This window comes from Podarcis erhardii, assembly GCF_964252035.2.
Source record: "Podarcis erhardii genome assembly, chromosome: 17".
NCBI lineage: Eukaryota > Metazoa > Chordata > Lepidosauria > Squamata > Lacertidae > Podarcis > Podarcis erhardii.
This window is the reverse complement of record NC_138515.1, coordinates 6,359,884-6,387,819: the sequence shown is the minus strand read 5'-3', so window position 1 is coordinate 6,387,819 and position 27,936 is coordinate 6,359,884. Positions and strand designations below refer to the sequence as shown.

General features: G+C 45.6%; 1 protein-coding gene and 1 long non-coding RNA gene across 3 annotated transcripts in view; one reads left to right on the top strand and one right to left on the bottom strand.

The window, feature by feature from the left end:
- Positions 1-14,176, bottom strand: part of CRB3 (crumbs cell polarity complex component 3) — a 30,235-nt gene extending 16,059 nt beyond the window's left edge. The window contains exon 1 of one of the 2 annotated variants that reach the window (XM_081845722.1): positions 14,048-14,176. The gene's annotated coding sequence lies outside the window, so the exon portion shown is untranslated. Of the gene's footprint in view, positions 1-14,038 lie in introns of both variants that reach the window. The other variant, XM_081845721.1, reaches the window with a different exon arrangement.
- Positions 14,177-14,294: 118 nt separating this feature from the next.
- On the top strand, positions 14,295-17,063 carry LOC309332548. Its single transcript, XR_014152161.1, has 3 exons — positions 14,295-14,527; positions 14,616-16,094; positions 16,369-17,063. It is a non-coding gene; the product is annotated as an uncharacterized lncRNA (long non-coding RNA).
- Positions 17,064-27,936: the final 10,873 nt, after the last annotated feature.

Sequence of the window (27,936 nt, the reverse complement as noted above, 5' to 3'; positions counted from 1 at the left end):
GCGGGGTGCGCTCCTGTCGTTCAGTCCCAGGGCCTGCCAACCTAGCAGTTCGAAAGCACCCCCGGGTGCAAGTAGATAAATAGGGACCACTTACCAGCGGGAAGGTAAATGGCGTTCCGTGTGCTGCGCTGGCTCGCCAGATGCAGCTTGTCACGCTGGCCACGTGACCCGGAAGTGTCTGCGGACAGCGCTGGCTCCTGGCCTCTAGAGTGAGATGAGCGCACAACCCTAGAGTCTGTCAAGACTGGCCCGTACGGGCAGGGGTACATTTACCTTTACCTTTATTAAACATTAAAAGCTTCCCTAAACAGGGCTGCCTTTAGATGTCTTCTAAAAGTTTGGTAGTTATTTTTCTCTTTGACATCTGGTGGGAGGGCGTTCCACAGGGCGGGTGCCACTACCGAGAAGGCCCTCTGCCTTCTTTTGTCGTGCTTTGTTATAGGGATGGAGAATCTGTGCCCTTCCAGAGGCTGTTGTACTCAAACTCCCATCAGCCCCAGCCAGCAAGGGCAATAATAGTCAGGGATGATGGGAGTTCTAGTCCAACAACATCTGGAGGGTCCACGGCTTCCATTAATAGTAAGATGGGTATGCGGGTGGCACTGTGGTCTAAACCACTGAGCCTCTTGGGCTGGCTGATTGGAAGGTTGGCAGTTCGAGTCGGCAAGACCTAGCAGTTCAAAAGCACTCCAGTGCAAGTAGATAAATAGGTACCGCTGTGGCGGGAAGGTAAACCGTGTTTCTGTGCATTCTGGTTTCCATCACGGTGTCCCATTGCACCAGAAGCAGTTTAGTCCTGCTGGCCACATGACCCGGAAAGCTGTCTGTGGACAAACGCCGGCTCCCTCGGCCTGGAAGCGAGATGAGTGCCGCTACCCCATAGTCACCTTTGACTGGACTTAAATGTCCAGGGGTCCTTTTACCTTACTAATAATAAGATACTTTTTATTCATTCATTCATTCATTCATTCCTATACGAGAAACTCATGTAAAATCTAAACAAATGCTAACAAATAAGAACTTAGGTTATCATTTTAGTGTCGTTATGTCAAAGTTCTGGCCAAAGCACCACAAGCTACAGGGGAGAGAGGGACAGAGCAAGCGGTGCTTGTCTTCTGAAGTATGTGAATTTACACATCAGGCCCACCTCATCCATGAAGGGAAGAAGAGATGCATCACCCTGAGTGTTTTTCCTACTAAATGCAGTCAAGTAAAAGTAGCATACAATAAATTATTTACCAATATTAGATTCCTTCTACAACTTCTTGCCTCTCCACAGTCACCAGTTACCATAAATCTGTAGGCCATTTGTTACATTCTGTTGTGGTTGAGGTAAAAAGAAGAGGCTTAAAGACTCTCTCAAGGCAAATCTACAAAAATGTAGTATAAACAGCGGCAAATGGGAAACACTGGCCTATGAGCACCAATTGGAGAACAGCCTTTACCAAAGGTGTCATGGGCTTCAAAGATGCTTGAAGTCAGGATGAAAGGGAGAAACGTGCTAAGAGGAAGGCATGTCTGGCAAACCCTCACAGTGATCAATTCCTGCCCGGAAACCTATGTTCCCACTGTGGAAGGATGTGTGGATCCAGAATTGACCTCCACTTACGGACTCACTGTTAAGATAGTGTTCATGGAAGACAATCTTACTCGAATATGAGTGATCACCAAAGAAGAAGAAGAAGAAAGATATTCTGTTGTCACCAAAGTCCACCCAAAGGAACCCTATGTGAGACTTAATCATCCATGCGATTATCAGGGCCTCTTCACACATTACACTACCAAGATAACCCATGGGCAATGAGCAGGTGTTCAAAAATGTGTGCCTCATTTAGGTATACTTGTTGGAGACCCAGGATTGGCCGTAACTCATTTTTCAGAAGACACACAGTGTTGGGGCGCAAAGTGGGAGAAACCGCAAGAGTTGTTGCTGGGAAATGTGTGAAATAGCAGGCAGTGGAGCCAAGCTGACAAAGGGTTGCAATCTTTTCACGTTTACTTCGAAATAAGTCCCACTGAAACCTATGACTTAACTTCCACTAGCACAGCATGGCGGTTCAGTAGCTGAGCTATGAACCAGAAAACCCCAGTTTGGATCACTTCAGGCAGGAACTCTTTGGCTGGGCTTTAGGCAAACCACTGATTGATATGTCCCTGCACTGAGGGTACACAACACAGGCCTACATAACAAAGAGTTGCAAAACTGACCCAGATTAAGCTTGGAACACTCCGAGGCAATGTGATATAAATGCACATAAAGGCAACAGATTAGCATTTAAATGATGCTGCCTAGAGGGGTAACAATGGATTTTCCTGGATTTGGAAGAGTTAAGAGTTGCCTCTGGCAAGACACATTCTCAGCCTAAACCTCACCTCAAGGACTGTTGTGGGGAAACATAAAGTGACACAGGCCCTATCATCAACATCATCATTATAGGGTTATACTGTAATTTAATGCTCAAACCTTCAGGGTTGGGTGGGAAAGAGGTCTAAAAATAGCCAGCTTGCATTCATAAGCTGGGGCTAGGCAAGAGCCACCAAGTGACAGAGTTATTTCACATGATGACATCAATCCCTGTAAGCAACATCACACTTCCAGACATGGAGGAAACCTGAGGGAGGGAAGAAAACATGGTAGAGGAACAGAGCTTGGCGTTGCAACATCACACAGGAACTGGGAAGGAAGGAAGGAAGGAAGGAAGGAAGGAAGGAAGGAAGGAAGGAAGGAAGGCAAGCTAAGAGCATATTTATTTATTTAAATCACACCTGGGCAGGATCTCTCTTTCTGGCTCAACTTCCCCCACTTTTGGCAAGCAGCCCAAAGCGAAGTGGGGAGTCTTGCTGAACAACCTTTAAGCAGGACTCACTGCCTCTTCCCACCCCCACCCACCCCCGCACTGTTCCACCCACCTACCTTTTTTGAAGTATTGTACCCAAGCTCTTTCAAGGTACCATATAGCCCCCTCTTTGACTAGAGTTTCACGCTGTACTATTTTCTGGTTATATTATAATATTATTGCGCCATTATTATTGTTGTTGTTATTTCTGTAGGACACCCTGGGAGTGCCAGCAACATTGAAGGGGTAGCGATACAATTTCAGAAATAAGAAAACATACAAACATACCTGTGACATGCTATAAAGTTATCAGTGATTTGAACACTGATCTCAGTCACCTGCTCTGCCAGTATTCTGGCTGGACTGCAAGAAGATCAAACGTATCCATTCTGAAGGAAATCAGCCCTGAGTGCTCACTGGAAGGACAGATCCTGAAGCTGAGGCTCCAGTACTTTGGCCACCTCATGAGAAGAGAAGACTCCCTGGAAAAGACCTTGATGTTGAGAAAGATTGAGGGCACAAGGAGAAGGGGACGACAGAGGACGAGATGGTTGGACAGTGTTCTCGAAGCTACCAGCATGAGTTTGACCAAACTGTGGGAGGCAGTGGAAGACAGGAGTGCCTGGCGTGCTCTGGTCCAAGGGGTCACGAAGAGTCGGACACGACTAAACAACTAGATAACAACAAAAGTGTATATATTGTTATAAGTTTGGGAAGGGGACCCCCTAACCCTAGAAATTAATAAATGGCAGGATTTTGATTATTTGGGCTATGAAGGGAGAAATACAAGCTGCAGAGGAATTCTTGAGCTAGCCTGTGCAAATTACCTGGCCAAGCTAAAGGTATTAAGAAACAACACAGGGCCATTGAAGGTCATTGGCAATGCAAGAGAACTGTCCTCCCCCCTCTCACCGCTGTGAAAAGAGACTGGGGAATTTTGAAGGTTACTAGGTAAATGGGTATACCCCACCCATCTGGCTGGGTTTCCCCAGCCACTCTGGGTGGCTTACAGCACATAAAAAATTGTAAAACATTAGACATTAAAAATTTCCCGATACAGGGTTGCCTTCAGGGAACAGACCCTGGTTGAGGGCCAAGACTCCTGGAGCACAGCTCTGGAAGGATTGAGGGGGCAGTAACAACATTCATTGCTTATTCTTTTAAAGCAGGGATGAGGAATCTGTGGCCCTCCAGATGTTGTCGCAACATCAGCCCTGACCACTGGCTCTGCTGGCTGGGACAGGTGTGAGTCAGGAGTCTAGCAACACCCCGATTGAAACATTTGTTTGCCATTTCAGAAATGAAGATCCATTTTAGAGGAGCAGAAAGATTGTTCTGAGCAGGGTGGAGGGGGAAGGTCAATTTTTGACATTACAATGCTCATCGGTCGGCACTCTTTCACTGCCAGCCTCTGCTGCAAAACAGCACAACTACATTTCCACCCACCGCTGCTCTCAACTGCTCAAACAACGTGTATCTGTACTCACCCTTAGTATGCCCCCATTGTATGAAGTCCTCACCCCTCCCCATCCCTCTCCACGACTTAATCCAGACACAAAATATTTGCCACTTTCTCAGGCTGAAGAAGCGCTTTGATTCAGATGGAAGACATCTGTAAGCCTCTACACCCAGGAAAGGGAAGCCCACAGCAACTCCTTTCTGCTGGGTGAACTACAACCCCCATCATGCAGGCTGAGGCCAACTGAAACTGTAGTCCAAAATATCTGAAGGGCATCACGTTAGGGTGGAGGCTGTCTTATGCCATAGCGACCTCCCCAATGTTAGCAGGCCCACACATGTTAACAGTCCTCAGGCCTTATGTACATTCTAGACATTGTTGTTTGCTGAGAAGCATGACTTTCTGCCACAGCCAACTACATCTAAGTCTGCAACCATCTATAACTGGGGGGAAATCCACATATTTATTTTTGCTTCCACTTCCTGTGTGTCAAGTCTTAGTCTGCAAGCTCCTCACACCAGGGAGCTGCAATCTTGTTCTCTGAAAAGCACCCGGCACATTGAAGCCACTATATAAACAACACTCCAAAGACCTTGGACCTCAAGGAGCTCTGTGAAGTTCTAGTACATGGGTAGGCAAACTAAGGCCCGTGGTTGGATCTTCTAAATCCAGCCCACGGATGGTCCAGGAATCAGCATATTTTTACCTGAGTAGAATGTGTGCTTTTATTTAAAATGCATCTCTGGGTTATTTTTGGGGCATAGGAATTCATTCATTATTTTTTATCAAAATATAGTCCGGCCCACCACCTGGTCTGAGGTACAGTGGACCGGCCCCCTGCTGAAAAAGTATGCTGACCCCTCTTCTAGTACTTCATTGGTGCCTTCCGTTTTCAGATGATTTTGGTAATCTTTCACACACAAACCAAAACACACAAGCACCCCACCAGCTTCGCAGCAGAACATTTCAAACTGAACATTCCCCAGATTACTGGTTCAGTGGGAGTACACGTCAAGCGCTGCTCCATTTCCAGCGCTGGAAACAAAACTGCACCATTGCATAATAGTCATGTCGGCAGGAATTTTAATTTACTGAGTCAGATCCATCAATCATCCACCTAAACCCAGCTTTCTGCCTGCAACAATACCATGAGATGTGCCTAGCAAGTTCACCAGCAAGACACATCTGGCAGCCACAACCATCAACAACACAAAAGGTTGCCTCTTGGAGTTACTGTGTCTCGTACCCACCAGTGAATCAATCTAATCCTTTTCTAAAAGCTTGACCATGTCCTGTGGCGATGAATTCTTTTGCTTAATTACACATTGGAGGGGATCCAAAGGACTGTTTTCGGTATGTTCATGGGCTTCGATGTGCTCCCCCCGCCATGGGATTTTTGCCTCCCACCAACACCACTTGGAACTACAGACAGACACACTTGCACAAACCATCACCACCACATTACAAGCAGCTCACACAAAGATCTGGAGGGCACCAGGTTGGGAAAGGCCGATTACCTTAATGGCCTTATGGCACCTAACAAATTTGGAGATAACTGGGGAGTCAACTATTTCGCCTCTTGCTCTGCTCAAGAGCTTCTCAGGGGCATCTAACTGGCCACAATACTAAACTAGCTGGGCCTTTTATCAATTAATTAATTTTCTACCAATACAATGGTACCTCGGTTTACGAACTCATTCCGTTCCGGAAGTCCATTCTTAAACCGAAACTGTTCTTAAACTGAGGCACGCTTTCCCTAATGAGGCCTCCCACCGCCGGTGCCCTTCCACCGTTCAGATTCTGTTCTTAGACCGAGGTAAAGTTCTCAAACTGAGACACTATTTCCGGTTTTGCGGAGTTTGTAAACAGAATCGTTCTTAAACCGAACTGTTCTTAAACCGAGGTACCACTATATAGTTAAAATTTCTATAAAAGACAGTAAAAATACAAGTAACATGCAATAAAATTTCCTTAAAATTAGATAATAATAAAAAAGATAACACAAATAAAACTGAACATTGTACAAAGCAATTTTTGGGAAAGAATAAAGTACCCCGAAAGCTTGTGTAAATGTTTTTAAAAGGCATATACAGGTCACCACTGTCTGTGGCTCACTAACGCACTATCTGTGCCATCACTAAGAAGGCCAGCTTGTCTAGTGTCACCAAGTTACAATCTGATAGTCATGAAGAGAGTAGCAGGGTGTCCTTGGAAGATCTTAAAGATTGGCTTTATCTGATCTTGCATAGGCACTTATTTTTTGACCCGCTTCTTAATGTTTCCTAACATTGGGGTGTCCTTTTTCAACTCCACAGCCTTGCAAGTTGATGTTTCCAGCGATCCATCTATTCTGACTCTTTGCCTGCATAGTTTCTGCCTGTTTGGTGCCCACCAGTTTATTACAAAGTTGATGCTTATCAGCCATTCTCATGCATACAGGCCCACTATATATAAAGTCAACAAAATCAAATGCTGAACTGCATTGGGTTGTATCTTGCAACGATTACTTTGAGGCGCAGGGGGCGGGGGCAGGACTCCCTGCACAGAGGAATATAGCCTATCAGGAAAAAGGCTAAAGTGCGGTCTTCTTCCCTGATGTGCTCATTTTCTGTGTGCAGGGCTTTTGTTGTTGCGGAAGGATTGAAATATTCAGTTACCTAACTGTAGTTTGAAATGGAAAGAGCACCATTCCAAAACTCAAGGCCAGGGGTTGGCAACCTAAGGCCTGTGGGCCACAAGCCGCCCATGGGGGTCGTTTAACCAGCCGACAAGCTGCCCCCAAAACGAGCCACCCGCTTGGCGAGTCCCCGCGCACTGCACTAAACTGGCACAGCATGGCGCGGGGACTCGCTTCCGCGGCGCTGGAAATCGCGACTGCACAGACACCGGAAATCACATCTGCGCAGATGCAGACGCCGGAAATCACGGGCACAGTCTGGCTCATGGAGGGATCTCCGCTGGAGTGAACCGGCCCAGGCGAGGTAAACCTTGCCGACCCTTGCTCTAGGCCATGGTTTCGGCAAGATTTGCATTCATCACACAGAGCTGTCCATCAATGCCTGTTATTTCCCCATTTATTCAAAGGCTAGTTCTCTTATCCTACAGTTAGTTGAAAAGTCTAAAATTATTCATGTTCCCATAGGCATCTGGTTGGCCGCTACGAGAATAGGATGCTAGACTAGGTGGGCTTTTGGGTTTGATGCAACAAGACATTCAAGAGATGAAGAAAGCAGTGCCCAAGGATTAAGACTTTCTGGGAGATGATCTATAATGAAATGAAAAAGGTACTTAAATATACCTTTCAGAAGAAACCAGAGGCCTTTCTCCTGGGCATGGTCGGCCAATTGGTGCCAAAGAAGGACAGAACTTTCTTTATGTATGCGACAACAGCAGCAAGAATACTCACCGCGAAGTATTGGAAGACACAAGATTTACCCACCCGGGAAGAATGGCAGATGAAAGTGATGGACTATATGGAACTGGCAGAAATGACTGGCAGAATCCGAGACCAAGGTGAAGAGTCGGTGGAAGAAGATTGGAAGAAATTTAAAGTTTATCTACAGAAACATTGCAAAATTAAGGAATGTTAGAAGGATGTTGGAATGAAGTAATGTGGTTTTAGAAGAAATGATATAAAGGATTAGGTAAAAATGGATTTGTTAATTGGTGAAAGATGAGAATGTAAAATTACAGTATATTAAGATAAATTAATAGGATAAAAACAAAGCTGGAAAGGATTTGCTGAAATATCTAATTGAACTAGAATACAAAAAAGGGAGGTGTGAGGAGGTCAAGGAAATAAGCAAAGGAAAGAAAGTTATGTAAAAGTTTGATTTGTGTGTTTTTTTTTAATTGCTTGTATTTTTTCTGTCTTTTTTATTTTTCTCTTTTTTGTTTTTTGTTTTTTTTTTCTTTGTAATCTTTAAAAGTTGAATAAATATTATTATTTTTTAAAAAAACAAGAGATGACAAAAGCAGTGGCATTAGTGAGGTAAGAACTGCCTCATGGGATCAGACCCCAGTCCACCCCGTCTACTGTTTAGTTTCCAAGCAAACCATGAATACGGTTTCCCCTACTTTGACCCTAACAGCTGGTTTTCAGAGGCACCTGCAGTCCTACACCTACTTATCTGGAAGCCCAACTGAATTAATAGGGCTTAGTACTGAATAGACATTTGTAGGATTGTACTATTAGCATCATAATCAACACCTCATGATAAATCTATTGGTTTGATCAGACCTTTTTGTTTGTTTTGCTTTTATTTTTTAGCTTTTCTATTATACAAGTGTACACACATAAATCACAAAACCCGACATCTGACACAAAAAAGCATCACTGGAGGTGTGCAAAATATGGTACTTAATATATTATTTTACAGGGTACAATAATGAGGTGATTACTGTAACCCAGTCCAATGAATTCTTCAATAAATAAACTTGGAAAATACACAATAATATGAGTGAGCTAGAATATTGCCTGCATATCTGCACCCTAGTGCAATATATGCTGGCTCATTTGTGTATTTAATAAAATCTCCTCTTGCCGCCTTCAATTTTTGCAACAACTTTTCCATTATAGCCGTTTGCCAGGCTATATTACACAGCGATCAACATTCATTAAGTACAAGTTAATTTTCCAAGTTCTGGCTATTACCATTCTAGCTGCTGTTAATATATATGTTATTAATTCTTTACTTTTTAATTGGTCCATATCTGAAGTATATAAATTAAGTAAGGCTAAAGCTAGAGTCATTGGGATTGTCTGAACTGTAATCTGAGTTACTCTTTAGAAACTTTCTCCCAAAATTGTTCTATTTGTGGATATTCCCTCCACATATGTTGGTATGTACCTATAATTTAGCATCCTCTCCAACATGAAGAGGAGCTATTGGGCTTTATATAAAATAGGCACCTTGGTGCTATCATATGTAAAAGCAAACATTCACATTGTATTCTGCTCCTTGCCTGGGGCTCCTACGCAACACATCCTTGCAGTTTCAAATTCCTTGGCAAAGAGAAGTCTAGGTCAGAAAGGCAGCTTCAAGACAAAGACTCATTCCCATGACCTTTGCAGGTTTCTGTGAGTCATCTTTCAAAATGGGAGGTGATACCAATTCTATGGAAGCATGACAAGCTCCTTTTATGTTGAGCAAAGTAACTGTGTGACGTTGAATCACAGTGTGAGGCTGGATCCTTGTCAGGAACAAATTATTATCATTATTATATATTACGTCTTTATTCATGCCCTGCCTTCTTCCCTGACAGGACTCAAGATGCCAGCATCACAATCAATGGTGCAAAGCACCAGAACCACATATACCACATTATGCACAAATTGCCCACAAGGCTCACGGCTAGCTAGCCCAAGACATTTTGCTGACTGAGATGAAGGACAAGATAGTGACACATCCCATATCCCCTGTTCCGCTTACAGAAGCTGACTGAACTGGCAACCGGATCTTACTTCAACGCCAGAGCCAGAAAAAGGCCCTCCACCATGCCCGAGGGCACCAGGCGACTTTAGGGGGCACAGTGCAGACCACATGGCACACAGGGCTCTCTTCTCCAACTGCCACCCGCCCTGTGAAATGCCCTCCCATCAGATGTCAAGGAAATAAACAACTACAGCGGTACCTCAGGTTAAGAACTTGATTTGTTCTGGAGGTCCATTCTTAACCTGAGGTACCACTTTAGCTAATGGGGCCTCCCGTTGCCACTGCGCCACCGCCGTGCAATTTCTGTTCTCATCCTGAAGCAAACTTCTTTACCCGAGATACTATTTCTGGGTTAGGGTAGTCTGTAACCTGAAACGTCTGTAACCCAAGGTACCACTGTATCTGACTTTTAGAACACATCTGAAGGCAGCCCTGTTTAGGGAAGTTTTTAATGTTTGAAGTTTTATTGTGTTTTTAATATCCTGTTGGAATCCGCCTGGAGTGGAAGGGAGGCCCGGCCAGATGGGCAGGGTATAAGCAATAAATTATATATTATTATTATTATCATTATTATCATTATTATCATCATTATCATCATTATTATCATTATTATCATTATTATTATTATTATTATTATTATTATTATTATTATTATTATTAGACCTGGCCAGCCCTGCACAAAATTAGACCAATGCCAACAAGAGATACATAGCTTCAATAACTACTACCAAATGTGCTGTTTTCCGCCATCCCCGAGAGTATCTCCTAATTAGTAACAGACAGATTTTTCTTTCTCTGCCTAGATATAACCTGGTGCAATTTAGGTCAAGAGGTGCCAGTGTGCCAAAGCCGTAAGAGTATTTGGCAAGGTCCCTAGTCTACCAAGAGAGTACAGATATACACAAAGGGGTGCCCAACCATTATGGCTTGGATAGCAGTGAGTGATGCAAATTTTGCAAAAGTGGCTTCAAATTCCCTTCTCCGCAGCGTAGCAAAGGCTGCCATCACTGCGGGTTGTTCTGGGGAACCACTGACGACGGCAGACAGATCTGCCCCTCTGAGGGGAAAATGCTCCCACTTTGATCAGGGGTGGGGGACCTGTGGCCGTGTTTAGTTAGACTCCAACTCCCATCAGGCCTATCCAGTGCAGCCAACGGTCAGGGACGATGGGAGTTGTAGTACAGCAAACACTTGGAGGGCTATAGGTTCAGCTCTGAACCATCCAGCTCTGATTTAGACGGATGGGCATTATGGAAAAGCACCACTGTGGGTAACACGCTGGTAGACTATGCCCCATGTCAGCAAGTGGAAGGTAGTTGCCATTCAGATTTTATGCCTTAGATGACGTGGGCTTTCCCTGTAGCCCAGGTGGGTGAGCTGCCATCACCACTGAACTTTTTCGTGCCTGAAATAAACACACCATGGAATAATCCTAAAGTAAATAAAGTTTAATTGCCTGCAAATAGTTACTGAGTGTCTCTCTTTTAATAGCTAGAGGCATACCAGCACCTGTTCATACACAGTTCAGGAGCTGGTAACTAGAAGGTACAAAATCCTTTTGAACTCAGTAGAGAGGGACACATCTAACTCCACTAATAGATACAAAGTTCTGAAACGCTTGAGAACTATTTGAATAATATTCCAGCATATGCCAATCCAAGGCATTTTTTAAAAACAAACTTTATGAATTCAGGAGGATGTAATTTCTAGTGAAGTTTTTAATAGCAGCAAGTCAAGCAAGAATTCAGCAGGTAAAGCTTTTCAAAACAAGCAAACAAAGTTCAGCTGCACATTTCTGCCTGTCATCCAACAGTCAAAGGGCCAGGGAGTCACAGAGACCAGGAGAAAGACGACTGGCAACCCTTCTTCTCAGGCTTGTTACGTGAGTCACCAAACCCTCAAGAAACACAATTATTTGCCCACAAAAACAGAGCAATACTGCTAGCGAATGCCTGGTCCGAAAAGTTGGAAACCTGGGCATTTATTCACTCTGAAAACCTGGCTGTACCAGCCAGAAGTCTGACATAAATGTATTAGCCCCAAATGAAGCTTCAAGTGCCATCTCCAAGGGCCTCCGTCAAGGGAAATGAAGGCCCCAGGAAGGCTGACCCATAAGCAAAACACATCTCAGGAAGTCAGCATGGCTCTAACCAGGGAATCAAAGGCGAATATCAACCAAGAAAGGGTTAAAAAATTAATTTGGCGCCATGCATATTTCTCAAATTTGAAAACGAAAGGGAGGTGTGAGGAGGAACAGCAACCACCCCAGATGTCTGTTCTGGTCTCCCTGCAGTGATTCCAAGCGTGTTTCAAACTGCTGCCATTAACTGCCATTAAATAAACACACAAGACGTAACCAGCTGTACGTTTGAAAAAATAATATATACTATTCATTGTACGGAATTGTAGATTACAACAGAAGTACAGTGGTACCTCTGGATACGAGCAGGATCCGTTCCGGATCCCCGTTCGCATCCTGAAGCGAACGCAACCCTCGTCTGTGCACCTGCACGTGCACGGGTCACAATTCGCCGCTTCCACACATGCGCATAACATCATTTTGACCGTCTGCGCATGTGCGAGCGGCGAAACCCAGAAGTAACATGTTCCGTTACTTCTGGGTTGCCACAGAATGCAACCCGAAAGTTCTTAACCTGAAGCATATTTAACCCAAGGTATGACCGTAGCTCATAAAGTTCAACGAATAAAGTAGAAGACCCAGTGGATCAGTTCATTCTCTAATCAGTTTATGCATAAGGTCGATATACGTGAAAGAGTCTATTCCACCTGTCTGTTCACAGAGTCCATCAATCCACACAAAAGGTTGTTGCAGTTCCACAGAATCCTTTCACAGAGTCTAAGACAAGGATTTCCGGAATATTAGCCTTGTTTCGCCATCCTAGGCTTCACCAGTAGTACAAACTCATATATGATGTCACAGGACAGTGGATCTTATAGCATAGTAGTAGCTGTTGTTTTGCGCATATTAACTGCCATTAAGCAAAGCAAGATGGGGTGCAGCTGCTTTGTTTTTGTTCTCCCAGTTGGCCATTTGGCAAGCCTTCATCCACCAGCAGCTCTCTTACCATGGGCAGTGAACCCAGGGCTTCGCCAGCTGAAATTCCTCCACCTACCCCATTGTGATGGTTTTTATGGGCACAGGAGTCCTGGCCTCCTTTGCATAACCAGGTGGGCCAAATGTAAAGTGCTAGCGAGTTTCCTGCTATTTCATGCCGCTGGTTGCAAAAATGAAAATAAAAATGCTAGGCTAAGCAGACCTTGGTCTGGCCCAGTAAGGCGCAGCTCCTCATGTCCTTAAACTAGGAGATTGCACACACAAACATATCCTAGAATTGCTTAGCAGAGTAATTATGTTTTTTTAAAAAGTACTAGCAGATACACAGCCCAGCACGGTAAACAGAACACACACTGACGGGCCATAGCAATTTGTGGTGTGTTTTTAAAAACACAACAACAACACCGAGGAACACACCAGCAAGAAGCCAGCCGGTTGGGGACTATTGCAAACCCAAAGGATAATTTCTGGGTTATTCCCAGCCTGCAAGGCCCAGATTGGGGGAGGGGGGGTCAAGGAGGTGCCCCCCCTTTCCCCGGGTTCCCGGCTTGGCTTGCGATCAGTTCAGGCGTGCTGCTTAATGGTTAACTCGGCCGCTTGGGAAGCCAAAGTCACAGCGAGCCGTGGCAGCAAGTCTCCTCTTCCCCCTCGCTCGGCCCCGCAGCCGGCTCTCCTACTCCGGCGCCTCTTTGCAGATGCCACGCAAAGCTGCCTCGGTTTCCTCTCGAGCAGGAGAGGTGGATGCGGGGGAGGAGGAGGAGGGAAGAGGAAGAAAAGGGAAATCACTTTCCCCCCGCCCCAGATCCGGGGCAGAACAGAAGCGCCCCTTTCCCAGGAGGCTTCGGACTGCAGGCACCTTCTTGCTCAGGAAAGAACGGGAAAGTGGGGGTTGGGGGGCTTTGGGGGGGATACAGACGCTCCCCATTTGTAGGGAAGTCCGGGCCGGACGGTGGCAGCCGCAAAGGCCAGGGGGGGGCAGGAAAGGTCCAGACCCCAAAGTGGGGAGGGAGCCTCCATTTCCCACTCTACTTATCCCACCCTACCTGTGCCACGAAAATCACCCTAAGAGCAGCAAGATCGGAGAAGGAGAAACTAATTCACACAGCCACACGCCCGTCCGGCAGGTGTCCCGGGCAGAACTTGGCTCCCTCGCCGTGGGTTGCCAGGTCGCGCAGTGGGGCTCTTCTGGGGCAGGTACCCCCAATCATCCCCCCCCTCTCGCCGCCCGGACGCCTCTCACCTGCTCAGCCGCCGTCGGGCCCTTCCCGATCCCGGAGCTGCTTTGGCCGGAGCGCTTGTTCCCCGCGAAGGCGACCCCGCGACGGCGCCGCCTCCCGCTCCTGGCCACGTGACCCGCCCAGGTACTTCCCTCCGTGCACCTGAGTCAGGTGAGGCGCCGCCTCCCCGCTCACCTGGCGGCGGCCGAAGCCAGGACTGCACGGCCTGGACGGCGGCAGCCAGCCAGCCAACCCGCGGGCCAGAGTTCCCACGAGCTGCCCTGCGAGTGTCCGATCGTCTTGGACGCCGACCTTCCTCCACTTCGCGGCGCCTTGCCTGGGACGCGGGAGCCTGGCCGGAACCATCGGCGCTCCTGGAGCTGGACCGAGTAGGAAGAGACGGAGGTGGGTCTCTGCCCCGAGGAGCTCAGGACCCAAAATTCTTCCCTCGCCAAAGCTACAAAGGGGAGGCAGATGGACTCCGGCGGCAGGAATATTGATAGGTATATTGAGGTGGGGAAGAGATGTTGTTCCGAGATTGAGTTCCAAAATCCTTTATATGTACATAAATTTATTTATTTGGCTTTTCAGATTAGAATTTTACAGTTGCATATCCAAGATTGGGTTTCAAAATTCCCATCAATTGGCTCTGCTGTTTTTAAGTCTGCTTGGCAGCTTTTCTTTCTGGCATCTTGACCACGCCTATGTTAAATTCGAAATTCTCCAGGAGAAGCTTACAGGTGCAGGACAGAAAACAGCATCACCTCTTGAATTCCGCTTGGCAAGAAGCTGATGAAGAAATAAAACAGGGTGGTCCAGTGTGTGGCCTTCAAGGCCGTTTTGGGCGGCCCTTGGCAACTTTTGATGCCCCTGCCCCAGCCCTGGCACAGTGTAAGCGAGGTGCTGGGCTTTGGGAATGAGCTGCAAGGGCTCTGGCAGGGTCCTTCCAAAGCCTAGTTAGCGTTTTTCTCAGCTTTAGAAAAAAGGTGAGAGGGCTGAGGGGAGCATCAAAGTTTGCCCTCGCTCACCCCACCCCCTCATGCAACAAGACAGTGTGCAGTCCACAGATTCTGTGTGGTAAAAGGTAAAGGACCCCTGGATAGTTAAGTCCAGTCAAAGGCGACTATGGAGTTGCGGCGCTCATCTCGCTTTACAGGCCGAGGGAGCCGGCGTTTGTCTGCGGAAAGCTTTCCAGGTCATGTGGCCAGCATGACTAAACTGCTTCTGGTGCAATGGAACACTGCGACGGAAACCAGAGCGCACGGAAATGCCGTTTACCTTCCCGCCACAGCGGTACCTATTTATCTACTTGCGCTGGTGTGCTTTCAAACTGCTAGGTTTGCAGGAGCAGGGACCGAGCAACGGGAGCTCACCCCATCGTGGGGATTCGAACCACTGACCTTCCAATCGGCAAGCCCAAGAGGCTCAGTGGTTTAGACCACCCGCTCACTTAATATGAAAAGTTGGACCACCCTGAAGTAAAAAGTCTGGTTTGGGGTGGGGGTCCCGTTTACTTCTATATAACGTTTAATAGCAGCTTGATGCACAGAAAGGAGCAGGTAAAGGTCTTTATGGTATGGGATTAAGCAGCAGTATCTGCTAAAATCTACAGATTGAGGTGCTGTGAGAGCCCTAAGTGTGTTGGCCAATAAAGAAGATGGTTGTTCTGGTCTTGAGGCAAGGTGAGGTGATCAGCTCAGGTGGAAGATCTTATATGCCGTATTGCCAAATTGTCTTAGCCTCAATCATTTGCAAAAACATGGGGGAAATTTAGTAGCTGAAACTTCCCGGGCACTTACCATCATGTCAGATAAAACTTCAGCTGCTAAATTTGTGTGCACGTGTCAGTCAGGGTTGCCAAGAGATCAGAAAATGTCTTGGCCTGCTGCTGTGCCTTCACCGCATCTCAATGTGCTGAAGGCAGCAAGGGAAGTATCACCTAACTGTATGAAGCTGCAATGAAAAGCACAGCTACAGAGATGGGTTGAATAGTTGGCGTCTCTGGTGTCAGGCTGCTTTTAAAGGCACGGAAGAGGAGCAGAGCCAGTAAAAGGGGGAAAGTGTTAAGTTGTGGGCGAACATAGCAGACGACACAGCGATTTCTCCAGAGTAGCTCTTTACTTGCAAGCTGGACAGAACTGAACAGCAAACAGCTCAGCCGGCCTGCTTTTATAGGCAGCCGGCTGTCAACATTATAGCAACAACAACCCAGAGTTTCCCGCCTAAAATAACTGACGTGGACCTGAGTGAAAACTATCTACAGACCTGAGTGAAAACTATATACAGTATCCCCCTGCTGGCCCAGGGTGAAACTTCACTACATAACACCGGAAAGGGCATTGAGCTGAAAAGCTTTCAAACAAGGATGGGATTATGCTTAGGAGGCAAAGGGTTGCCAACTTTTCAACCTGCTCCTGTAGCTGGGCCTTTAAAAGCCAGTTGATGTGGTGAGCAGATATTAACGTAAATCTCTATGCAAAAAACGAACGCCTTTGCATTAGGGGATGTCCTGAAGTAGAGGACCTTATGCATTATATCTTGCACTGTCCCTTATATAATGAAGCAAGAGAAAGATTTTTAGCACCTATAATGACAAGGTCCCCTGGCCAGAAACCCTCTGACATGATTTTATATCTCCTCGCAGACACAGATAAGTATGTGATCTGGTGTGTAGCACTCTTTGCAACTGCCGCTAGGAAAATTAGAGCAAATTATATAGCCAAGGTAGCCACCAACTGTAAAGGAGATGAATTTATTTGACCCTATCTACATCAAGCTATATTCTATCTTTATCACCAAACTCCGAATATAATTGCACACTGTATTAATTAACATTATTTTTTAATATATTAGTGGCCATATGATAATTTTAGCTTATAAATTTTATTGTTTAATATCTTAATTTGTATATTAAGGTACTTTTATAGCTCTGTTTAGAGAAGGTAATTTCTTGATAATATAAATGTTTTAAGTCTTTTGTATCAATCCAGTATATTTTCTTTTAATTGTTGAATGATTCTGTGTACATTGCGGCAGCCTTTGGCTATGTTCAATAAAACCGACTGACTGACTGTAAATCTCTATGCTGTGAGAAGTTTCACCGACTTATTTCTGCATGCTAAGCAGCTATAAAAGGCATGAGAGTAGGCCACACCGCTTTGCAGTGGTGGTTACTGTACACACTTTCTTGAGAGTAAGTCTCACAGAACTAATGTGATGCTTTCTTCTGAGTAAACATGCATAGAATCCAACTATGTGCTGGGAATCACAAGAGTCTTCATAATGACGAGGGGGCCACTAGATCCCATTCCACTTCTTGTGCTGGGAATAGGATCCAATATTCTTGGCTGCATTTACAAGTCCATTCTGCTCTTTGCCAATAACTCTGAAGTCATATTTCCAACTTTACTTGTTTTAACTCCCCACTTGACACCTGTTAATATTATTTTCTAGTGAAACGTCTCCCCCTAGTGGGAGAAAAATGTACTCTATGTCACTTGGAAGGTCTGTTGCCAAAAGGGGGATAAAAAGCAAAGGGGAAGAAGCTATCTATCATCTGTTTATCTATCTACTATCTATCATCTATTTTTTTTAAATAATTTTTATTAATTTTCATAAACAAAAAACACACAAAGAAAAACATTCACAAACAACACATGACTTCCCCATACCTCCCCTTCACTGCACCCTTGTTTCCAATTTTTTAGCAATCCTTCATTCCATTTCTATATTTAACTTCCCTCAGGTTCTCTTAACTTAAACATTTACAGCTATAATTCTCTGTTTCTTACCCCTTGACATTTTATCAGTCTGAAATTTTACAGCAGTTCTTAAGATATATTTTAAATTTTTTCCAGTCCTCTTCCACTGTCTCTCCTCTGATCACGGATTCTGCCGGTCATCTCTGCCAGTCCCATAAATTCAGTCACCTTCGTCTGCCATTCTTCCAGAGTAGGTAATTCTTGCATCTTCCAATACTTTGCCAAGAGAATTCTTGCTGCTGTAGTTGTATACATGAAAAAAGTCCTATCTTTCTTTGGTACCAATTGGCCGACCATACCCAAGAGAAAAGCCTCCGGTTTCTTTGCAAATGTCCACTTAAGGATTTTCTTAATTTCATTATAGATCATTTCCCAGTAGGCCTTAATCTTTGGGCCGGTCCACCAAAGGTGGTAGAAAGTTCCTTCACATTCGTTACATTTCCAGCATTTGTTATTGGGCAAATGATATATCTTTGCAAGCTTGACTGGGGTCATGTACCACCTATAGATCATTTTCATTATGTTTTCTTTCAAGGCACTACATGCCGTAAATTTAAGGCCCGTGGTCCATAACTGTTCCCAGTCAGCAAACATAATATCATGACCTAAGTCTTGTGCCCATTTGATCATAGCTGATTTAACCGTTTCATCCTGTGTGTTCCATTTCAGCAACAAGTTATACATTTTAGACAAATTCTTAGTATTGGTCTCTAACAGTTCTGTTTCCAATTTTGACCTCTCCTTCTGAAATCCTAGTTTCCTGTCCTGCTTAAAAGTCTCATTTATCTGATAATAGTGTAACCAGTCTCGAACTTTGGATTTTAGTTTCTCAAAGCTCTGTAATTTAACTTTTTCACCGTCATATTCTATAATTTCACAATATTTTGGCCAATTAGAATCCATGTTAAGTTTTTTCACCGCTCTAGCTTCCATTGGTGACAACCATCTGGGTGTTTTACTTTCCAACAAATCCTTATATCGATTCCAAACATTATACAAAGCTTTCCTGACAATATGATTTTTAAAGCCTTTACTATCTATCATCTATATCATCTATCATCTATCTATCTATCTATCTAATCTATCTATATCTATCTAACTATCATCTGTATCTATCATGTGGCTCTGTATAGGCCAAGAGTGGTATTCAACTAAGTTTTACTTAGAGTGAACCTATTAACATTAATGAATATTACTACATTAGGTCCAATAATTTCCAATAATAAAGTCTACTCTGAATAAAACTTAATTGAGTACCAACCCATTTATTACAGATTAAGCATTATTTCATATCCGTGCAGTGGTTGCCTAGGTGAGTGTGTAAACGATGGCAGGCCAAAAAAAGTTAAGAAATGTGCAAGACGATGGTAGGTGTGCCATGAGTGTAGCCAGGATTTATTTTAGGGGGCAGGCTTTATGTTTTTTGGGGGGAGGAACCAGTGTGGTGTAGTGGTTAAGAGCGGTAGTCACGTAATCTGGGGAACCGGGTTCGCATCTCCGCTCCTCCACATGCAGCTGCTGGGTGACCTTGGGCTAGTCACACTTCTTTGAAGTCTCTCAGCCCCACTCACCTCAAAGAGTGTTTGTTGTGGGGGAGGAAGGGAAAGGAGAATGTTAGCCTCTTTGAGACTCCTGAAGGGGAGTGAAAGGCGGGATATCAAATCCAAACTCTTCTTCTTCTTCTTCATTTATTTGCTTGCCTCTCCTGGCTAAGCCCATGAGGTGTGCCACAGTGCTATGAGGAGCACCAATGTTCTGAATGACCCAATCACACTCCAATCAGGGTGAGTGTGATGCTTTGGGTGACACAGTTTCCTAACAAAGAAAAAGAATTTTCTTTCAGGAGGTAGCCATTTCCAGGAACTGTTGAGACCAAATTCCCCAGTGTCAAACAGTGACTGTAAGCTTACCGGAGTCTTCCTTTGGTTCCAATTTTTGTTTTTAAAGGGGTCTGAGTTTGATGACTCAGAACAGGGTTGGGAAACCTGGGGTCTGAGACTGAAATGCTCCCGCGTCTGGTTTCAACCTGTTGCAATATTTCACATCTGATGGATGTCCAGTTTTTCTCTGGAGCGGAGGCTGACCTGTTTGGACTATAGAACTGACAGAAAGGCACTGTTTGCAGATGATATCCTGTAACAAACAAGGTGTGCAGGTGAACGAACTTCTGGTGAATGAACTGGCGGCGTTGCCTGAGTAAATAAGGGGGAACAGAGTTTTTGTACTGGGATTAAATAACAGCTCTGACAAGCCACCTTGTCCCCTCTCGTTTCACTATTTGACTTGAACATGCAGCTGAGTAAGAATTCCAATAAGCTTATTATGCCCATACAAAGCAGGGCCTGACCCAATTTTAGACTGGGACTGTCCTGGCACAGAAGATGTTTCCCTTTGCCCAAATTGGGAACAGTTCAGCTACCTGCAGTTTCCATTGTATTTTTAATGTTACGCACACACACTAATCAGGGAAGGCTATTGTGCTACCCAGGGACATACCAAAAGTTTTCTGCGCTAGAAAGTCATTCTGCTCCCTCTTCTGTTTATTAACAGAGGGTACAATCCGCCGGGAAGTTCTCTCTGAAACCAACAGGAGCTGTACAGGAACATGGTAGCAGCAAAGCTGTTAAGAGCGAGGCAGCCTGAGTCTACTAGAATCAGCGGCTGGGTACCCAGATGCAGCCACAATGTCTCTTTTGGGCAGCAGGGATGTTAATCAGAGGGGTAGATATCAGGCTGTAATTATCAAAGGGTGGCTACAATCTGCCGCTGAAGTTTGCACTAAAGGCCAAATATATTGCCGGGTTTGGGCTACCAAATATGGCACACGAATAGGAGAGCTGTATGAAACCTTTGCAGATGTCTTTTGGGTTGTTAGGGACGCGGGTGGCGCTGTGGGTTAAACCACAGAGCCTAGGACTTGCTTATCAGAAGGTTGGCAGTTCGAATCCCCACAACGGGGTGAGCTCCCGTTGCTCGGTCCCTGCTCCTGCCCACCTAGCAGTTCAAAAGCACGTCAAAGTGCAAGTAGATAAATAGGTACCGCTCCAGCGGGAAGGTAAACGGCATTTCCGTGTGCTGCTCTGGTTCACCAGAAGTGGCTTAGTCATGCTGGCCACATGACCCAGAAGCTGTACGCCGGCTCCCTCAGCCAATAAAGCGAGATGAGCATCGCAACCGCAGAGTCGGTCACGACTGGACCCAGTGGTCAGGGGTCCCTTTACCTTTGGGTTGTTAATATTGTTAGAAAAGCCCGGTGCCCGTCCCTCTCTCCACCAAGCAGTGGCCACAGCGCATGGGGTCATAGGCACACACATAGGGTCTGTGTCCCTTTGCAGAATAAAAGACACGGCAGAGACTGTCGTGCTTTACGAAATTGGGTTTATTCGCCTATTTACACCTTCAGTCTGCATGGAGGGAGTCCAGGTCTTCCAGCATGGCTCACAGCAGTGCTAGAAACCTTTCACCTCTTCCTCCAAGATGGATCTCAGCTCTACTTCCTCCTCCTCCTCCCCAGGAGCACCTTGCTCTTCCCCCAGAGCAGTTACCTGGCAATCTTCCAAATCTCCAGTCTCTGGTCACACCTGGGGCAAGAAGTTCCAGCTGTCTTGTTGATGACCCTCAATGGCTCTCTATTGTTCCCTTAATGGCCCCAGTTTGGCCAGGCTACCCAATAATTCCTTTGCCGTTTATATTTCTCCCTTCCCGCCCCAAATAATCCCAATCCTAGAATTTATTAATTTCTATGTTTATCCTGAGGGATGCGGGTGGCACTGTGGGTTAAACCACAGAGCCTAGGACTTGTTGATCAGAAGGTCAGCAGTTCGAATCCCTGCGACGGGGTGAGCTCCTCTTGCCCCTGTTGCTCGGTCCCTGCTCCTGCCAACCTAGCAGTTTGAAAGCACGTCAAAGTGCAAGAAGATAAATAGGTACCACTCCAGCGGCAAGGTAAACGGCATTTCCGTGCACTGCTCTGGTTCACCAGAAGCAGCTTAGTCATGCTGGCCACATGCATAGCTGTCAAGTGTCCCTTATTTGAAGGGACAGTCCCTTATTCCAGCGCCATGTCCCGCTGCTGTCCCTTATTGATAGATGTCCCTTAAATGATGTCCCTTAAGTTTCAAAGGAAGCAGCTCCTCTCCCTCCCTCCCTGCCAGCCAGGGAGGAGGGAGGCTCCAACTGTGTTGCTTGGCTGTGTTGCTCACCCAATAAGAAGTCTAAGAACGACTGGGGGGTGGAGCTTGCATGCCTTGTGTGTGGCTAGTTAATGCAAGCTGAGGAGGTTTTTGAATGCTGGACGCCATTTTGTTACACGTGCTGCTGCAAACTTTGCAGTGCAAAGCCAGGCCGGGGAGCCATCTTAAGTTGAGGCTGCATAGGCCTTGTGGTGCCTATGATTCAGATTCTATTCAGGTGAACCTCTGGTTACAAAGTTGGTTGGACAGTGTTCTCGAAGCTACCAGCATGAGTTTGACCAGACTGCAGGAGGACAGGAAGACTGGAGTGCCTGGAACAGGTGAGGCTGCAGGTCCCTTATTTTGGCTGCTGGTCCCTTATTTTCAAGGCTGCTGGTCCCTTATTTTCAAATCTGTAAGTTGACAGCTATGCACATGACCCGGGAGCTGTACGCTGGCTCCCTCAGCCAATAAAGCGAGATGAGTGCCGCAACCCCAGAGTCGGCCACGACTGGACCTAATGGTCAGGGGTCCCTTTACCCTTACCTTATGTTTATCCTAAGTCTACAACGCTACCTTTTCTGTGTTCATTCCATATTTGCACACACTGCTCGAACAAATGCTGCCTTTTCTTTGAAAGGTGGGTGCATACCTCCACGTCTCAGTCACTAACAGTATATTTCAGTATGCATCTAAATTATATCATGTGTTAAACAGCTATTGCATTGGCTGTTGCACCATTTACCCTGCAGTCCTATAGATATATCTATGAGTTCAGTGGGACTTGCTCCCACCTAGAGAATTGCAGTCTCATATTGCCTATATCTTTTCAGCTTGAAAAACATGGATTCTCTGTGTTTGGGGGTCTTTCACAAATATACAGTATTCATGGTGCAGACCCTCATGATGCAGACCCTTCCTAGTTTAATGCAGAATTCTCTCCAGCTTCCCCAAATTTACAGTTTTTTGATGTTGGTTTCTAATTCAATGAAATACTGTAACAACCATATCAAGAGATCCCATCTGACTGCTCTTGTTGTTTTTCCATTCAGATGGCATAAGAATCATGTCTATTTACCTATCAAAACAAAACAAATTCCTTCCAGTAGCACCTTAAAGACCAACTAAGTCAGTTCTTGGTATGAGCTTTCGTGTGCATGCACACTTCTTCAGATACCATGCACACGAAAGCTCATACCAAGAACTGACTTAGTTGGTCTTTAAGGTGCTACTGGAAGGAATTTGTTTTGTTTTGACTATGGCAGACCAACACGGCTACCTATCTGTAACTATTTACCTATCGTTATTTATAATTTATTTATAGTTGTTTACAGTTACAATATCTACTTGAGTTGCCTATAGTTTATTTATGGTTCATTCTTTTTACAGACACACACATCCTGTCTCTACTTTGAGGGGAAACAAAATACTTTGGATAGTTTCTCATGCCAGCAGGAATTTAAGCAGATTTATAATAATTAATTTGAACGCTAGACCTCAACCTACATTGAAGCTCATACTTGTTTTACATGCCATCATTACTTGGAGATAAATCAACCCCCTTCCAAGACAAAGGAAGCCCAGGGCACACAAAAGTAAACCGGATGCAAGTTTTAATACAAATTTTACTTTCTTGGGCTCCATGATCACTACAGATGGTGACAGCAGTCACGAAATTAAAAGACGCCTGCTCCTTGGGAGAAAGGCGAGGACAAACCTAGACAGCATCTTAAAAAGCAGAGACATCACCTTGCCAACAAAGGTCCGTATAGTTAATGCTATGGTTTTCCCAGTAGTGATGTATGGAAGTGAGAGCTGGACCATAAAGAAGGCTGGTCGCCGAAGAATTGATGCTTTTGAATTATGGTGCTGGAGGAGACTCTTGAGAGTCCCATGGACTGCAAGAAGATCAAACCTCTCCATTCTGAAGGAAATCAACCCTGAGTGCTCACTGGAAGGACAGATCCTGAAGCTGAGGCTCCAATACTTTGGCCACCTCATGAGAAGAGAAGACTCCCTGGAAAAGACCCTGATGTTGGGAAAGATGGAGGGCACAAGGAGAAGGGAACGACAGAGGACGAGATGGTTGGACAGTGTTCTCGAAGCTACAAACATGAGTTTGACCAAACTGTGGGAGGCAGTGGAAGACAAGAGTGCCTGGCGTGCTCTGGTCCAGGGGGTCACGAAGAGTCGGACACAACGAATAAACCAAAAAACATAAAATGCAATGCATCAGGAGATGGCAACAGGTCCCTGCAGAGAATTATTGTACTGTTTCACACCATCCCAGTCTCCAAGCGGCAAGATACTTTAGGGGTTCCAAGTGCTTTACTGATGGTTCACTTTCCTTGGAATGAAGGTCAGCAGAGACTGAAGTGTTTTTAGGATACATAGTTTTATTTATATTTAACTTGAGTTCAGGAGATAGGGACTCACAACATCAACACCCCAATAGATCTTTTTTTAAAAAATTTTTTAAAGTTTTTATTGTTAAAATAATTCCGCATTAATACACATGTATTACAAATATACAAGCATACAAACCTACATTTCATACAATCCTTAAAAGTGCTCTAACACAAGTGTGGGGTGAGGGGGAGTGGATGGTGATGGGAAAAGGAATTATCTGTGGGATTGAGTGTAGGTATGTTTGAGCACACCCCAATAGATCTTGTTTCTCTCTTAGGTTTCCAGGGGAGCATCCAAAACACAACTTTGGATCCAACACATAACAGACACAGCTCTGTCTCCCCCTTCTAGCATCCTTCCAACTCTCACATACAACTCCCATACCTAGCACCCCTTGACCTATTGTTTTTCATCTTTATTTTTGGTTATATGGTGTCAGTGTGGTGTATATATGGTGTAAGTTATATGGTGTAAGAGTAGTGTATATAAGCTGGTGTAAGCCTGGAGCTGCATATTCCTGGCTTGCAGGGGGTTAGACTAGATCAGGGGTCAGCAAACTTTTCCAGCAGGGGGCCGATCAACTGTCCCTCAGACCTTGTGGGGGGCCGGACGATATGTTGCCATGGTTATGACCCGCATTTTTGGAAAAAAAAACTTATTGGGACCAACCCCAACGTTGCCCAAATGTGATTTTTTGGGGAGGGGGGTTTTCCCTCATACACCCACGCTGCTTCCTTTGCTTTTTACTCGTTGACAGTTATTATTTCTCTCGTAAGACGGGGTGGGGGGCTGAGGTAAGCGCACCATTTCTGTCCAGCCCTGGAGAGCATGTGCGCATGCATGGGTGAAGGGAAAAGCCATTGGCCACGCTAAGTCATGCCAGCACTGCTCAAGCAAAAACGTTATTTTCCCCACGTGAGGGAAGACGAAGCGGTGGCGGCTATTTACCTTTCTGTAATGGTTATAAGGGGTTACTTGTGCGTAAGTTGCCATTACTGTTGGCTAGATTGCCTGGCTAACCATGCCTCGACTGACAGCCCTTCACTCCATGACCGTTCAGTCGCTTGCAGAATCCGTCAGTGGGCGTTTCTTGGACCTCTTCCAGCATAGAAGTTGTTTGACACCAAGTCGCCGCCTACTCTCCCTGCGTGGAACTCTTCTGCGCAGAGAAGGAGTGGGCAGAGGCGTGCCCGTCCTCTCTCCACTAGTTTCAGGCGAAGAGCCTTGGAGACCCCCCTCCGAATCCTCCATCTCCCTCCCTTCTCTACTGGTGTTGCACTGAATTCCTTCCCCTCTGCTGGTTCCCTCTCCTGCATCGCTCGGGAGCCTTGCCTCCACCTCTCGCTCCGATGTCAGTTCCCTGACACTTTCCATTGCTCGTACGATGTAGCTAATGAGTGGCTTCCCCAGCAGAGCGCAGAACTGCTCCAGAGTGCAGCCACCCAAGCGCTCCCCGCTTCCTCCAGCAAGGGAGCGCCGCTGCCACAGACACTGGCGGGCATCGCTCCTGAGGCGCCTCCGAGCCCTTGCCACCACAACTGCCCTTCCTGAGGTCAGTCGCCGGCAGCTCCATGGTGGAAATCCGACCTGTGGCTCCTTTTCCCTCTTCCCCACCCTGGAAGAAAAGATTGCTGCGCATGCGCAACGGACGGAGAAGGGGCTTGTCTCAAGCAGCCACCCACCTCACTTTTGACCCCCCAAGCCTGGCTGAGTCACAAAAAACATCATGCGCGTGCACTATGCCGGCTGCCTGGATTCCCGGACTGTCCGCAGGCCGGATCTAGAAGGCAATTGGGCCTGATCCGGCCTGCAGGCCTTAGTTTGCCGACCCATGGACTAGATGATCCTTGGTGTTAAGCTGTGGGTGAATATATCAGACGACACAGCGATTCTTCAAACAGCTCTTGTTTATTCAGAGGCCAGAACTGAACTGAACTGAAGGGTTCAGTCAGCCTGCTTATATAGAGGTCCAGTACAAGGTAACTGTAACAATTTTCTAAAACTATCCAATCACTGAACGTCACTTTCGATCCCTTATTTGCATAACTATCTACAGTATCTCCCTGCTGGCCCAGGGTGAGAACTTCAGTACATAACACTTGGGGTCCCTTCCAACTCTGCAATACAGTGGTGCCTCGCAAGACGAAATTAATCCGTTCCGCGAGTCTCTTCGTCTAGCGGTTTTTTCGTCTTGCGAAGCACGGCTATTAGCGGCTTAGCGGCTTAGCGGCTATTAGCGGCTTAGTGGCTTTAAGAAAAAGGGGAAAAAAACTCGCAAGATGTTTCGTCTTGCAAAGCAAGCCCATAGGGAAATTCGTCTTGCGGAATGACTCAAAAGACGGAAAACTCTTTCGTCTAGCGAGTTTTTCGTCTTGCAAGGCATTCGTCTTGTGGGGCACCACTGTACTGTGAATCTATCCTAAGTTGACTTGCCACCCAGCCACACGAGGGGGAAAGGCCTGCCAATTTGCCTCAATGGCTACAGAACTGCTTCTTTGGATATGTTAAACGACAACACTGAACTGGCCAGCCTTAACAAAGGTTTGGCTGGTTTCCTCTTCTTACCCACCCACCCCCGCTGACACAGTATCATAGGTTTGAATGGAATCGGGGAAGGATGGAAGAATGAAGAAATCCCGACAAAAGAACAGTGGCAAGGGAAGTTGATGGACTACGCAGAACTGGCTAAACTGACGTACAAATTGTGTGAGAAGGACAACTGTGACCATAAAGAAGAATGGGAACTTTTTACAAAATACTTAAAGAATCAACAAAACGAATTGGACTCCTTGGCAGGTTTTGAATAAACATATGCAAATTTATTTGTTAATATAATAGATGGACAATTCAGAGATTTTTTACATTTTTATAACATGCAGAGAATAGTATGTGTTAATAAATCAGAAAGAGGAACTGAGGGAAGTCGTAGGGGGGAGGGAGGGGTATGAGGAGGAGATGGGAGGGGGAAAATTGGCGGAAAATATAATTGTTGGAATAATTTGATATGTGAAAATAATAATAAAAAAATCTTTTTAAAGGGGCTTGGGGATCATGCAGAATGATCCCCAAAAAACCTTCTTTTTAACAGTATGTTATGAGCTAATTACCTAACCAGTTTTTTTATAAGAAAAATTCAAAGTATTGTACACTTACCGTTCTTAGCTGTGAAGTTTCACTTTATGTAGTCCTTTCAAGCGTTCAAAGCCCGTCACCTGATCATTCAGTCATAATCTTCCTTACTCAATCCTAAAGCAAGCTGGCATTATTATCTACCATATTGCAGAGGACTACGGCTGAGAGGGGGCGGGGGAGGCTTACGTAAAGCCATCCAGCGCGTACATGGCAGAGGGGACATTCAAACCAGGGGTTTCCTGGTTTTCAGCTCAGCCTGCTAGTCCCTTCACTCTGCCAGCTCACTTGCCACCAGGATAGCAATGGCAAGAATCGGGGAAAAGAGTACAAGCTCCATCCAAAGATTACTCAAGCGATGTGTAGCCTGCCCGCCCCCCCATCTCACCCTGCTGCCCCCATTCCCTCCCTGCTAGTGATCTGCCCTCCTCAAACAGTATG